This window comes from Ischnura elegans, chromosome 3, assembly GCF_921293095.1.
Source record: "Ischnura elegans chromosome 3, ioIscEleg1.1, whole genome shotgun sequence".
In the NCBI taxonomy this organism is placed as follows: Eukaryota; Metazoa; Arthropoda; class Insecta; order Odonata; family Coenagrionidae; genus Ischnura; species Ischnura elegans.
This window is the reverse complement of record NC_060248.1, coordinates 7,995,886-8,012,562: the sequence shown is the minus strand read 5'-3', so window position 1 is coordinate 8,012,562 and position 16,677 is coordinate 7,995,886. Positions and strand designations below refer to the sequence as shown.

Here is a 16,677-nt window from a genome sequence, read left to right as displayed (position 1 = left end):
TAGAGTTACATGTATACTGTGCGCGGTAGTAGCGGTGAAGTTCTGGGAAGGTTCGAGTTTGGAGCAATGATTTTTTTCATTATTTTAAAAGAGGCATTTTTTAAATCAATACAGTAGACACAGTTGACTCAAGAAAAGCAATTATTGAATTTTTAACGATGTTTTTAAATGTTGACTATCAGCGTTGACACAATCACTTCTTATCGAAATGACCAAAATGAATGTCTTCAAACTTTATTTTGGTCACTCACTTTCTCTAAGTTTTTCTGAAATCGTTTAGGCATTGATGTAACTAATTTCGCGCGTACATAATGCCAAAATGCATTCCATAAGCGTGGACATGCGCCTCTAGTACCTCCATTGTTTTTGCGCCCTTCGATGGTCATTCCTTTGTCGTAATTCCCCATGGATTCGGTATTGGGTTTGGGTCAGGTGAATGAGCCGGTATAATGTTCTGCTTACATTGCAAGTAGTGAAATCAGAGGGCGAGACCCTAAGATTTCCAAATAGACATATTTGAGTAAGTATGATTGCTCAAACTTATTGAAACGTTGAAGGAATGGATTCGGTCATAAATTTATAATTCTTAATTGCCGTGGGATTATTTAGGGTTAAAGAGCTCATATCCAAATTTATCTGCGCCTGGTCCACAGAGCTAATTGTGGTTAGCACACTAACTAGAGGAGAGCGTTTGTATATTTGATCTCATAAATTCCCACATTTTTTCGGGACGAAATATTAGAAATTTGATTACTATGATTATCGATAGAATAATAACATTTCGCATGATCTAGGGTTATCAAAATGATTCCAAATAATAATCTATGTGGTTAATTATTGAGTGCTGTCGATACCAACGATAAGAGTAGGAGCTCAACGGAGATTTGAAAGTAATTAGCCGTAAGGAAACGGTAATACTATCATTGCCACGTCTGCTGATTTCCTCTCAGTGAATGCATCTGTTTAGAAACAAATGAAATGAATTTGCTAAAATAAATAGAATCATTATTTTTTAAATTTAGTCAGTAATATGTACAATGGTAACTTTTTTCTTGAGTCAAATGTATCTACTTTGTTGATGGAAAAAATGTCTCAACTACAAAAAAGTATATTTACTACAGATTCGATCTATGGAATAGAAATTTTATGGTTTCATGTATCTGATTCTCAACAGACAATCCGAATTTTTAAAATACCTCCAACACATCAGCATTACTCTTGAGGAAATATCTTAATATATATCTGGAATAGTCATTCATCGTCAGCAATATGCCCATCCAAATGATTTTCCTTTCATTGACCCACAGAGATGAGCATTTACAAGCTTCATTTTCTTGTTTGGCGAGCTTTCTTCAAATAAAGATCTCCTCATCTTTCCAACAGCTCAAGGAGAGCAACTTATCTCCTTAGTGCCGGCTAAGTTGACAACATTAGCAAATATTTTTAACTTAATCTTTTAGTAAAGTTGGTTCCTGATTCAAAATTCAAGAAGCCGGAACCACAAGATTGATTCTTTCCATCCCTTGGAATGTTAGGTTTTCAGATTAGATGGTCATTCACACCGTCCTATTTTCGAATTGCTTTCAGCCGGCGTGCGTTCTGATTGGTTGAAAATTGGGTCGAATATTCCCTTGGTTTTGTCGATTCTCATTCTCAAATAGCCTATTCATCCCCCTGAAAAAACATGCAGAGCGAAAGTTCGCCGTTTGTTTGTTTCCCTACTCAAAAACGATGCGACACTCTCAGTATCGTAGAAACATTTTTATTTGGCAAAAAACGCGTATACGACCAAGATTATTACAACTATACTCACGTGTGTGGACAGATAAGTTAACTGCCAGATGATTAGACTTCTAGAGACATCTTTTTGCGTTCCATTAGTTAAATATAAAGGTTAGAAATAAATAATTACTATATATTAAAATTATTATACTGTGAATCCACTATTTTTTTAGTTACATTTGGTTTTATTGTTAATGAATCATGCCAAATCATCATCACTGATCAACAATCCTACCATTAGATTGACGAAACTTTCCGCTTATTTATCCTGTCGGCTAATCATTTCGCACGTAATTATTTCTTCTATTTCACATGCTTATTTACTTTTTTGCTCTTTTTTCTATCGTCACTTCCCCACATTTTACACGATGTAATTCTTGTCCATCCAATTGTCCCTCGAAGATTGTCTTCATCAGGCCATCATGTTTCAAGATGTGTCCTATTAAGTTGTTCCGTCTTCTTACCAAAGGTTTTCATTCTCTTCTCTCCTGCTCTGCTTAGGACTTCCGCATTTCTTACTCGGTCGATCAATTTGATCCTCATTATTCTTATGAAGCACCACATTTTTAAACCTTTTATTTCTCTGCTGTTGTCATTTTCAATGCCCCTCTTCCATAGGGAATCAGTGTGTTTAAAGATCTTCCCAATTGAACTTCAATACAATATCTTAATTTTCAATTCCGAGGACGATGGAAAATTTCCAAATGGGAGATTTTCACGCTGCAAAACAATTGACTCGCTATCAAGTATCTTTGGAATTAACAATGGAATATTTTTCTTCTGGATTAATTTTCAAAATAAATGGAAACGTAGGTAGTTGCTGAGATTTACGAGTATTAACTGTCGGCTACTTCATGACTCGCGGTGAGCGAAGAGGTCTGAAACTATGCTTTCCTACTATTCTGCAATGCATGTTCATTCCGATTCTCTTTTCGACATTCACAGGGCATGAAATTTCACTTCTTCCAACTGGCGATGTTTTCCTCACTAAAGCGTTCGTTCATTTTAAATTGAAACAGGCTCTATTTTTTCATGCATTCTTGTTCTTCTCGGCTTTGCACGATGAATTTTGCTTTCCAGCTTTGGTTTGTACAATAGAACGAGCAATTTCTTCTCATTTCGAGAGCGGGATTAGGAGCTCATTTGACTCATTTATTCCGAATGCGATGACCTGCATTCGTACCTGGATGGAAAGTGACCAAATACCCCCTCCGACTCCCACCACGCAAACCCTGAACCTTATTCCAGAGTATTCCTCTCGAAGTCATTAGGTATCTCATGTATCGAATACATTTCGCTATTGATTTTGTGCAGCTGGTTCAACATCTTTTCTCCTGTATTTTTTATTAGAGTTGGGTTGGGTTATCGACAATTTTTACCGTCGGTTAATTCTAAAGATTAATTCATTTTTCATCCTTGTTGTTGATTTCGTCCGTTTGAAAGTGAGCAGAAAGTTCGGTGTTTATCAATATGTAGCGTATGTATCGCTTTTATAAAGCTGCTATCATACTGTTATAACCATACTGTTTTTAATTTATGCATACAACAATGAGCTATAAAGCCTAAGGCGTTGATTATATCATTTACATTGTGTGACTTAATCAATGAAATGATGTATAATTTAAAGACGTAAGAAAACGATATCCCAGCACATTTTCCCCAATTATATTAACCCTGTAGTGGAACTTCAAATTCTACTTTAAGCGGAATGAAATTTTTTGAACATTTTATTCCCATTAGATGAGCACTTATGGAATGTAATGGAATATTTTCATTACTAATTTTGGATTCGTAACTTTAACTACTCATTCTTCCATCGTTTATGCAATGAGTAGTAATTTTAATGCCTTTATATAGTCTTTGAAGGGTATGTTTACTCAAGCACAGCGGATAATCTTATTTTTCGCGAGTATCAAAGCAACTTTGAATATAAACCAAGCCCTTCGAATATGGTAATCATTTTACGATTAATTTAACAACTATTTTTCGACACTTATTCTATTATTTTGCAATTATGTGGCTTGAATGTTTGTTAATTAAGCTGGTCAGAGAGGAGAAGATAAATGTATGGGAATATTAAAAGAACATGACGCTATAGTAAATTTTATATTTTTCGTATGACCTCTAATTCACTCATGTACAATGAGTATTTGCTCAAAATTCACAATCTGCCAAAGGGAATGAAACTTCATCCATTGAATATGTTAGATATTGACCTAATTTCAATTAATATATAAAAAACTATATTTATTTGATATATCCTGGTCATTTCTCTATACGTACTGGATGAATATCATTTATTACATTCCGTATTTTTTTCTTTTGGCGTAATAACAATCTTCTGAGCGAAGTTTTCATGTAATGCGATCGTGTTCTCATGGGTGATGTCGAATTTGCAAACTAACCTGAATTCTCTTTTCTCTTCTTTACAGAATGAAAGGGTACAGAAAAAGTGTCTTCGAAGCAACGAAAAGTGAACTCACCAGATGAAGAAATCCATATCGTCGGCCGAAAAGAAATTTAAGGAAGAAATATAGCTTCATGGAGGGGGGGGGGAGTGATAGGCTCTTCATCGCTTTGATTTTATGGCTGATAATTGTTATTTTTGTGCAATGCCCTGGGTGTAAATGTATTCGTCTCTTACACATACATACACATTTACACACAAATAACACATGCTATGAATCAAGGTAAAAAGGTACATGAGATCTCTATCGGTGGTGACGTCAATCGAATGAACACAATGCAAAGAGTCAGAATAGACTCGGAGGGTAAAAAATTGTTGCAACAAATGAGAGGTAATAAAAACTGGTACCAGATCACGTGAATAAAAAAATCACAAGGTCATTGACCAAGAACATGGTAAAGAAAACGATGAAAATAGCGCTAAAGGTATGGTCCCCAAATGAATACTAAAATAAAAGGCCTTATAGTAAACCTTTAGTATGGTTTATTTAGATTATGAGCTCAAACGTAGGTAGGGGTGTGTGTGTGCTTGTGTGAGTGTGATATGTCCATTTTTTGTGTTTTTCCCCTTCTTTTTTTGTTTTGTTTTTGCGACTGTATATTTTTGCATGTTCATACTAATCCTACCTCTCCACAGAATCAAGTCATCGCTGGATTTGAAGAAAAGAAGTCAGAAGACATCAGTAGAAGAGGACCAAGACAAGAAGATAATGCGTGCGTTAGTTTTGATTTGGGCTGTTTGGGCCGATTAATTTGCGTAACGTAAGGCTAGGCGATTATATGCGTGCGTTAACTTTAGCCTTTTGAACCAAGGTTTAGTATGTACGCTAATCCATTGCAGCGTACAGGAATGGGACTTTCACTTGGTTTAAGTGCAAAGATACCCCCTGTATGTTGTCGTGGAGTGCATGCGAGGCTTTGGGGATTTTTAGTGCAAGGGTTTTTTTATTTTTGCATGTGCCTACTAATCCTACCTCTCCTCAGGTTTTGAAGAGCAGAAGACATCAGTAGAAGAGGACAGCTTAGTCATCTCTGGATTTGAAGAAAAGAAGTCAGAAGACATCAGTAGAAGAGGACCAAGACAAGAAGATAATGCGTGCGTTAGTTTTGATTTGGGCTGTTTGGGCCGATTAATTTGCGTAACGTAAGGCTAGGCGATTATATGCGTGCGTTAACTTTAGCCTTTTGAACCAAGGTTTAGTATGTACGCTAATCCATTGCAGCGTACAGGAATGGGACTTTCACATGGGAAGTGCAAAGATACCCCCTGTATGTTGTCGTGGAGTGCATGCGAGGCTTTGGGGATTTTTAGTGCAAGGGTTTTTTTTTATTTTTGCATGTGCCTACTAATCCTACCTCTCCCCAGGATTTGAAGAACAGAAGACATCAGTAGAAGAGGACAGCAAAGTCATCTCTGGATTTGAAGAAAAGAAGTCAGAAAACAACGGTAGAAGAGGACCAAGACAAGAAGATAATGCGAGTGTTAGCTTTGATTTGGGCTTTTAGGGCCGATTAATTTGCGTAACGTAAGGCTAGGCGATTATATGCGAGGCTTTGGGGATTTTTAGTGCAAGGGTTTTTTTATTTTTGCATGTGCCTACTAATCCTACCTCTCCCCAGGCTCAAGTCATCCCCGGATACGAAGAGCAGAAGACAACGGTCGAAGAGGATCCATAAAGCATGCTTCTCCGATTCATGAAGAACATAAATTCATGGCACCATCACGTCACAGTAAGATTATATTCACATTCATATGTACCTCATTTTTATATTTGAAATCTTATCAATTTTGTGAAATCACTTGAGTAAACGAGGAATTTTTAAGTGAAAATCATTTTATTTCGAGCTAGCACCTTTTTCCATTAATTTTTAACACTTCCAGTTACTTTTTAACGTTGATGGGAAGATTTTAGAAAAATATTTTAACCAAAATACCTTTGCAATAAACAGTGAGTGAGTGAGAATATCTTACTCAGTAAAGTTTGTCCAAGTAACGATTTATTATAAATGCCTATAAAATCCTCGTGCTAATGGCCATACTTATTATTTTAAGTAACTGCCTCAAGCATTCGATTTTTAACAGCTCTTTGCTCAGTCTTTTCGCTTTTGCAATGTTGAATTTATGTTAATAAACGCATTCTTCTCTTTGTAGCTGTGACTCCTTCCCGAAATTGAGTTCAACTTTGGGAGAAGCAGAATTGCTGTGGGTTGTGAAGACTTCAAAACGGATTGGGCCAGTCATGCAAGAGGTAGGAATGGATTTTATTTATTTTCTTTTCAACTTATGCACATGTTTTGACCCTTCACATGATAATCAAAAATATTATCCTGTTCATACATAAAGTAAAAGTAAGTCCCTTTTCAGATACATTTAATTCATATACAAGTTTTACTCAGTGTAAGTAATTACGTTTTGCATGCTTGCTTCTTTGCTTACTGCCTTTCCGTTTCGATATCAAAATTTACGACCCAGTAATAATAAAAGGCTAATTTTCTTTATAGAATCGCCTAGCATTAAAAAGATCGCCCCAGAGTTCGAAAGAGTCCCCTTAATCACATTCTTTGATGTGATTGTATTTTTTCGAAAATGGATCATGAACGAAGCTTTTTCATTGTTGTTTCCGAATAGATTCATTGTAATCCTTCATTTATGTTTTGCGATACCATTTGTTCTTATTTTTCTATTTACTTATCAATTAAATTTATATTCTTAGTTATTTCGTTTTGTGTAATATTAAAAAAAATTATTATTTTCTGAGTATTTTGTTGATATTGTAGAATGTTTTCATGTGGTATTAACGTGAAAAAGGTCTGCCATTCATTGATAAATTCAATACTCAGTACTACACCACTGTTCTTCAGTCTATTTTGTATTTCATTGCAGCACTAAATTTCATTGCAGCGTTAGATTATCACTGTGCGTCTTTTAAAAGAAGTCGATGAAAAAAATTATGCAGTAGTTCATTTGCTAAATTATATTGCTCTTGCAAATTCTTTTTAATTATATCAGGAACCAATTTTTCCAATTACCATCAAATATATTATTTTGAATGCATTGGAAAATGAATTATTTTAACAGCCTTTTCCGGTGCTGACTAAACCTCTCTCTCTCTTTAGTAATTCTTGATTCATATTTATTTTTTCAAGCAGAGGGGAAACCTCTATTCTGTATTTAGTTGCACCGTTAGTACAAGTGATTGTTCTTATTGCAACAGGTGACTCTGCAAAATGCTGTATTACCTGGAGAAGAGGTGCTCCGAAGGATCTCTCAAGAGGCGAAGATTGAAGAAACTGAAGAAGTAAAAGGCCTGGGCTCCTGCTGCATTATTCAGTGAACTGTGGACTATTTTAGTGTGTTTTTTATTGTTGTGTGCTTTATTGTAATTTATTTATTGTAATGTGTTTTTTTGCAGCTTTGGGGGAATATAGGCAGGAGAGTAGGAAATTAGATTCTTAGATAGCCGGCATGCGTAGCTTATCTACCAGGGTTTAATTAGATAGCACTAACTTCGTACTTAGGTGGCTTAACTAGGGGCAGGAACGTTTTGTTTGCGACCTCAGGGGATCGTTGCGATGATGGGTGCCCACTTTAGATTATCACGGGGGTGTGTCGTAGGTGTGTGAATGTTGTTTGGCATGAGTGAATGAGTGAGTTTGTATGCTTGTAGTAGTAGTAGTATTAATAATAGTAGTGTTAGTAGTAATGCTAACACTAACTGTCCTTTCCTTTCACTAAAAATCCCTCCCCACCCTCCCTCCCCCTCAAAATCCAAACTGCTCCCTCTACGTGGGGAGGGGGATAAACAGAGGAAAGTCTATACAATTCAATTATCGAAGTGAATGAGCTATAGATATTGAACCCTGATTGAATTGTGACATAAGACTTTACTCTGGCTAAAGCAGTGTGGTATCTAGTGCCTATTTCTGTTGATGCTCTATGTATTCAGGAGGTGAAGAATTTTCTCCTATTTTTGCTCGTGTAATTTGTTATATTTGCTTTGTTTTCATTGTATATTATTTTATTTCCTTCGCTTGAAATATATTTTATGATAATATCACTTATTTAATTATTATATTCCTTATTTTAGCTATTGCTGTTTCCATGTATTGCAAAATATTTTGGTAATATTTTTTTTCTCATTGCTATTATCTGTTGAATAAGTATTGTTGTCTTTTTTAAAGAATTAAACTAATTTGAAATGTATTTACTGTCTTAATTTATTTATCAATTAATTTTATTTCAATTGAGATTTCAGGGATATATTTATTTTCGCCGTTCTAAAAAGCTTTATTTATTAATATACCTATGTTGAAAATGTTGTGATATATTATGTTTAAAAATAAAGTGATATTCGCATTTGTGCATGTCATATGCATATTTTTCTTAAAATACGTTTACATAAATGTTTTTAGTTGATTTTTTATTATTATTCATGTATTCTACATGAGTGTTGTGTCTGTGTGTGATACAGTATATCAGTAATTATTTTATTACCTTTGTATAAACTATTTTTGTAAGCATTCGCATTGGTGTAGGTATCATTAAAGATTTGAAGTTCTGCGCCTTTTCAATTTATTTTATTTTGAGGAATGCAATTGCTGCATCTATTTTTCATGCATTCATTTTTATGGATTTAGCAAAGTATATAAATATTGTACGGTCATTTGAGACATTTTTTGATGAAAGATAAAAATATAATAATATTTTAGCTGCTAATTTTATTTTAGTCAAAAATATGCACAGCAGAAAGGATAATGTTTTTGACCGAATAATTTGGGTCCAAGAGTAAAATTTTATAAAGTCTTACGCTAAAAAGTGCTTATGCTTTTTCATGCTAAAAATGTCGGGATTAAAAAAATCTGAATGTCTCGGAAAAAACGTGATATGCTAGATTAATGGTTATGAGGAAAATGATAGCGTTACTTATATTGGAAAAAAACAGCCGTAGTCCTACTAAGGCCACAGGGGTGATCAGTGATCACTACCGATGTCAAAAGAATGGAAAAAGAGAAGCTTGATTGTTGAGTTGCCGAACCTTAAATTTTTAAGGGTCCTCATATCGTTATTGTCAATTTGTTGGCCTCTTAGGGTCAAATGTGATATGAGGCTCGTTCCGCATTATCTGAACAAACAACATGACTAACCATAGGATTTTAGGTTGCCAAAGTTAATGACTAGGTCCACAGTACTAACTTTTTCCTGATTCATCTGCGTGGACTATATTGATGTTCACGATGTTTCTTTTAAAAATTAAAAAAAAGTATCATAATCTCATTTTTATTTTATTCTTTTATGAATTTTAGCGTAACTACCGCGCACTGTAAGAACCTACTCGGCCTCAGAGCCACGTATTAGTAAGAGATAAACGGTGAGCCCAAATACGAATCTAATAGGTAAACACTGCCGACCGAAAGAAAACACTCCGACGGCGCAACATGAGTGTTAACGTGAGTTTCCCCAGTTCATTCCATCCACTTATCTTATTTCCGATTGGGCTTATGTTCCTGGAGTTTGACTCCAGCCTCGGTTAAAGAAAAGAAAATTCTCAATTGGCCGCATAATTCTCCCTCTCGTCCACCTTGAAAGTGAGAAAAGTTACTGCGTTGGTATGCGGGGAGGGGGAGAAATTCACCGCAGGGACCAAACACCAGCCTCTCAACCGGAAAGCCCAAATACGCACACATTCACACATTCAGTCACACAGACATATACAACAAGATCCTTTGTGGGGGCTGTAGGGACCTCCACTAAGGATTCTTGCTCCACAAAAAAAACCGGGAATCTTCACAGGATGGGCCTGTTAAAGACAGCCAGTGATCCGTGGCAACACTTGCACTCAATAAGCAGTCACTCAGCTGTAGATGGCTTCGATGTTCCGGGGGAAAAAATATTGCTCCAAAAGAGCGTCGTCGGGGGGGTCGGCAAGGGGACGAGGAAAACACAAGTATAAGTATTTCGGCTACAAAGTAAAACTTTGTAAAGTTAAGTATGACTTATATCAATTTGTCTGTGATTTAAATAGCTTATTCCTCAAGCTTATTAAGCTCAATCCCCATTTTTCCATCCAGCCTCGGTGGCTAGGTCTCGTCCGCTTCCGTCCTCGTCGGCTCTTGATGGAATACGAGTGAGGGATGCAGGTCGCATTAGGTATGTGCCAACCTCACCATTTTTCACCGACCCGTCTCCCTCAATTGAAGTGGAACTCCTGGGTGTCTACCTTTTGAAACGACAGTGCATGCCAGCAGGCGGTGTGAGCTCTCACCGATCATGCATTGGCACATGCAAGTTGACTCGAATCGTGCAAAAAAACATGAAATTATTAAGTGGATAATTATTCATGCAGCATTATAAAACTATAAAAATGGTGAAAAGCAAAACAAACTCAAAACAGAAATGGAAAAAATTGCATGCGTTAGTTCGACCTAGCAAATGCAGCGATCAATTATACATCGATGGCACATCTGTTACTATCCTAGATAGTCTTAGGAAAGAACGGCATCTCAAATCTCTCCGATGAACAATGTAGCTTCTCAAATCGTATCTCTTTGCTTTTCTTCTTTATGAGACAGCGCGAGGGATGCTTCTGAAGACCTTCAAATGACCTATTGCTGCTCTATTGTGGACCAAACCAAAGCAAGCGGGGGCGGGGAGCAGAGACGCACATGAATGAGGCCATGAACTAACTCCACCTAAAGCCCGCACACACTTCCGGAAACCTTTTCCTGGCTGCGTCCTTGAACTCTTGCCCCCGGTCACAACTCCCTTCCACATTTCCATCTCATGGCCAATTTAAAAAAGATCAAAACAGCCGATACATTTCAATTGAGCATTTAAAGAAATATTAGCTTCACACTTTTGGGGCGTTTATAGCTAAGCTTTAGGTATAGGCAATGGCGTAGCCAGGGGGGGTGGTCACAAGGGGCGTGTTTTTTCGCATTAGGTCATAAAAAATACGAGCAGTAAACATTAAGGTAATGGCGGCGTTTATGGGAGGTATGGCAATTGTTTTAGCTCAGATACGGTGGAGAGCTAATGGAGGAGAAACGACAAGAAACTTAAATGGTGGCCTGAAAGAATAAATATATCATATCATCCAGGGGCGTAACTATGGGGGGGGGGGGGACGAGGGGATAATTTCCCCATCAAAGCCTCAGAGAAATTTTGAAAAAATATTAAAAACTATAGCATAGTTTTTGACGTATAACAATTGCAACAGCTTTAAGTTACATATTAAGTGCAGAAATTATGTAAAATGTGTTTCCAGGCATGTCATTTTTTTCCAAAATTTTACAGAGTTGTTGAGCCCCCCCCCAAAGTTCCTAGTTATGCCACTGATATCATCACGAATAAACGAAGAGAAATCGGTTGGCCAAACCAACTTTCAGGCGAAGGTTGGTTTAGCCAATAACTCCCCCCCCCCCCCCCAAACAAATTAACAGATAAATGTTAACCTGCATAATAAATTTATTCTACTCCATTATTACGCTTTAGCAAAACATCTTCCCGACGACACATCGACCGCGTAATTGAAAGTGCCCAAAGATCATACAATGTTATTTCTAGAGATAAAAATGCTCACATTTTCCGATGAGGGGGATTACACCCCCATGACTACCCCGGCCGTGCCCCCCTCCCCTCCTTACGCTTTAGCAAAACATCTTCCCGACGACACATCGACCGCGTAATTGAAAGTGCCCAAAGATCATACAATGTTATTTCTAGAGATAAAAATGCTCACATTTTCCGATGAGGGGGATTACACCCCCATGACTACCCCGGCCGTGCCCCCCTCCCCTCCTCCCCCCCCCCCCCCCCCCAACACATCGTCCTGGCGACGCCCCTGGATACAGGCATTTAGAGAGAGAGAGAAGCAGCATTGTTGTGGAATTAGTTTCTAGAAAATGTTAGCGGGGTCTGGAAGCCATTCTCCTGCAGAACTTTTATAGCAAACTGGCGCACATAATATATTGTAATTGAGTAAAGCGGTTTCTTAGTTTTCTCCCTGTCTTTTCCGAATTTTAATTCTCAATTCCGTAATATATCCATGCTAAGGGAGTTGATGCTGGTTGGCTTATTTTTTCCATGCAATCAATACATTTATCAAGTGACCGATTGACGCACTGGAACGTAAAAGGACTTTCCACTGCTGGTTCAAGTCAAAAAGGCATCGTAGCAGAGAGGAATCAGCTATCGTAAGCTATCGTGAGAACTCCAATTCTCGTATCTTTGATCTACTCATCTAGGTCTAATTATTGACGATGGGAACCCTGAACAGCCATATTGGTTCCCCCGTCATAAGAGGGCTTCTTGTGCTCCTGTTTTAAGTTACAAATGATGATATCGATGTCCCGCGGATGAAGTGGGTCTGTTGTGAATAAAGGGAGCCCTTGCAATAGTCTCCAGCACCATCCGAAGGTTATAATCTCACGTCTTCGCTAACGGATTTCATCCAGCCAGCTGCAAGACAGAGCTGTTCACATTATGCATCCTTCCTGAGTCTAAATGGGAGTCCTTGTCCTCGAAATAATATACATCTTACGTGCAAGTTAGCGATTTCAAAGGGTCGGAGTTGTTTTCTTCCTTCGCCCTACATTCAGCTCACGAAGGAAACCAAAAAACGAGTACCAAAAAACCAGAGTCGAGGTTGAGTGAACTGATATTTTTTAATTATATTTTATTTATAGCATTAAGATTGATGCTATTGATGTGTCTCCTCGTGATATTACTACAAAATTTTTCACGAGAAAACGGTTTAGGGCGATTTGTTACAGATACGATTTATGTTCAAGTCATACTCATGAAAATATTAAAATAAATTTAATTGAAATTAATATAAAAAGAATAAATAAATTTAAATCCTACGTTTGGTGAAAAATCACGGTGGCATTTTAACAAAAGAGTAAATTTTTAGTAATGTAAAGAGTAACTCTGACTCAAATGTTTGTTTCCTCGAATTGCTAGATTAACTATCTATTTTGACAAGCTTCTGCTACTAGATTTGAACACATAGTGTTTATTTTTTAATTGACTTCTAAACCTTAGAGCGTGGTTCTTTAATAGTTACACTTTCTCATAGCTGTCCAATTTCGCAGTTGAGGCGAAACTGACTTATCTGCTGAAATTTCTCATCATAATAGTTGTCAAAATTAACGTGATTGGTGTAGCTAATATACAAGCCAAAGTAATGATTTGCGTAATAAAAAAATTTACATGCGTTTAAATTATCATGACAGAGGTCAAAGTAATGCCAATAGATTTCCTGCGTTCAACAAATAGAAGTTACGGGACAATTTCTCCAAAGTTACATTTGGAGTATACTTCTCGACGGAGGTGACGTTGACAACAGCGGAGAAATCAAGTGTTTAGACTACTTTTGAAGCGTAGTTCCTCCGGAGAATGATGAGGATTAAATGGACCAACTGAGTTAGTGATGAAGGACTCCTAAGTGGAGTAGGATAGACGAGAAGCCTCAGAAAACCTTGATAAGAAGACAGAACGACATAACGATTTCTTGAGACAAGATGTTCGTTATCAAATTGATGTTAACAAATATGAAAGAGGATAAATTTATAGCTCCAGTCAATTTCAATTAATTGTAATTTATTTTGAAATGGACCAAGTTTACATGCTGAACAGTTGAAGACTTTCGATCATGTAAATGTTGCTAAGTAAAATTATTGATCCCAAAATAAAAACGTTTGCATGAGGAGTAAAGAGGAGCTTGCAGTGGATGTTAGAAGGGGAAGAACTTGAATAAAATATGTGGTACGGATAATTAAGGATATAGAATAGACGACTTAATCTCTTTACCCTTTTTCATATCCGAAGCATATTTCTTATATGTGGAATGGCTAACACAAATATTTAATTTCTACTATCTTCTAGTGCGTTAAATGGTGAAGTCGATCGATCCATTATCCTGGTAATATCCTCGAGATAGTGTTTTATGTCAATACTGACTACTTGCCGTATTTTAAATGCCGATATCCAAGAATAAAGTATCAAATAACTTGAAAAATAGACCGAAGTTTCCGAGCCACAGCGTCCCGCGTGTGAAGCTCAGCCTTGACGCGCGATCGAAAAACCACTCTCATATCCTTGGTCGCCAACTTTTTGTCCAAGATTTCTGCCTATTGTTCTTACACTGCCTTACACTGCGATTTAAATTTCTCAAGTGACTTATTTCGTAAATAATGTCTTCTTTATGTCAAATTTTACGTGAAAAACGAGTCCGCCATTTTTCGTTGCAAAACCAGACAGATGCAGGGACGTAGCCAGAAATTTCGTTCGGGGGGGAAGGAAGGGGGGGTCGAAAACCAGGGGGGAAAATATTTGAAAAACAGGTTACTAATTTGAGGTTTTTTAAATAATTTAAACACTTTTCATGATCGAAAAAAACTTCATTTGCTAAATAAATATTTCGTAAATTCATGATGTTTCAATATTTTGTTTTCTTTTATGGAGGAAAATGATTATGTTTTTATATTTCGGGGGGAGGGGGGGTTCGGACCCTCCCACCTGGCTACACCACCTGGACAGATGACAGCCAAAATCTTCAAAAGCCACGGAAAATATAGGCGAAGGCATTATGTATACATCGATTAAACCTCGTGAAGAAATGCTCGAGACACCAAAAAAAACAACCATGACGGAGATTAATTCATTGAAATAGGTTTTAAAATATTATTAAATTTAGCAGAGAACAAATTGCAGAACGAGAACGGAACGGATAGAATACTCTCCCGATGTAACTTATTCCGTTCATGCCGAATGGAATTTTGGTACTAGCCGCGTGAGTACGAAGATTCATCAGTCCAGAAGCGGATACAGAAAAAACTCAAGAGGAGGGGACGCAAAAGATATCTTGAGCCACCTTTACTTTTATCGTGATAAAAAATAATCAAGTCACAAGCAAGGTTTAAGAAAGTTTTATCTCAACTGACCAGGCGATAACTTCGTACGATATAAAAAAGTTAAAATTGTCGTTCTGCAATGTTCGACAATGCGGGCGGCCCCGCCTAGGGGGGGGGGGGGGACGTGCCCCCCATATGTATCCGCCAATGCATTAGTCGTCTACCTCCCTATGTTTCTTTTTTGCGAATGGGGCAATCGCTTAGAGAATAATCTTTAGTTTTCTACATTATTTATTAATTCTCAAGGTTTAACACTTTCCCGAACAATAGGGTGGTTTCCTAATATTTTTTATTGCCTAAGTCGAAAGATTGTTACTCCTGGAGTACGCATTTCACGCTTTTAGATTTTTAAATGACGATATCTATTTTTCACTATCAAATGAAAAGTGAAACTTTTCAAGCGCGCGAAAACGCGACGGCTAAGTATGAATGCTGGGAAAATCCTGCGTGACGTCATTCTAGTTCCCGCTACCGCCGTGGGAGGTGCCCTTGGGGCGAGGGTGCGCCGCTGTGATGCGAGCTGCTAGCAGGTAGCACAGTAACCAGGTAGCAGGTAGCGCTTGGCTTAAATAAGGGTTATTATTTCCCTATCAAAAAAAGGAAACTTTACGACCTTAGCCAGTTTTAATAGGTGATTATTAAGACATGTTTCGTTGAGCTCTGTGCCTCATGCATGCATTGATAATCTCAGACGATGTAAAACTCCTATCTACTCGTATAGAAACTAATAGGTCCCTGTGACGTCACGTGGGGTGGAATCGCATGGGCGCCAATCCGGCCTTTTTCAAATGGGGATAAAATTGACCATTAACATTCGTCTAATCTGGGATTTCTAAAACCAAATAATTTGTATATTATGAATACACTAATGGTGGGTAACGAATCGCAATCAATGCCTTTCGTTTTCTTTGATGAAGGAAACTACCCAATTAATAAATTTATCTCGCGTTTGCGCACGGGTAAGAAAAATTTACACCACCTAAGTTTCGGGTCTCTTCTCGTTACACCTTCTCAACGGCACTTATGTTTTCAAATTCAAATTTGTTATGTTCTTCTCTACATTGTAGGTAGCGTAGAGAATGGGTATCGAGATGGAACACGAAACGATCGCTTGCATTAATTATTCTTTACACCCGTGCGCTTACCAGAGAGAAGTTCATTCATGCGATGAGAAGATATTTCTCCACATCAATACCATATCATCCTTTCTTCCGTGGTACATCTGTTCTAGTTGTCTGCTTGAGGGGCGCGCCTAGGAATTAAGGCTGAAGGGGGGTGGGGGGTTTGGTGCAAGTAAATACCGGTGTGTGTGGAGGTATGGAATACCCACCAGGATAAGCGGTGTGAGGTGTTCTGCTGAATTAACTTCTTTCGGGTACGAAAATTTAGGGAAGCGGATGTTTCGCGTTCCGTCTCACTACCACGGGGGCGCAGCTAGGAATTAAGGCTGGGAGGGTGTTGGTGCAACTAATGCCGAAGTGTGTGGGGGTATGGAATACCCACCAGGATAAGCGG

At 37.6% G+C, this 16,677-nt stretch overlaps 1 long non-coding RNA gene across 1 annotated transcript; it reads left to right on the top strand.

Annotated features, from left to right (window-relative positions):
* The first annotated feature begins 5,861 nt into the window (after nt 1-5,861).
* On the top strand, nt 5,862-7,660 carry LOC124155048. Its single transcript, XR_006864108.1, has 3 exons — nt 5,862-5,979; nt 6,401-6,497; nt 7,464-7,660. It is a non-coding gene; the product is annotated as an uncharacterized LOC124155048 (long non-coding RNA).
* The last annotated feature ends 9,017 nt before the right edge of the window (nt 7,661-16,677 follow it).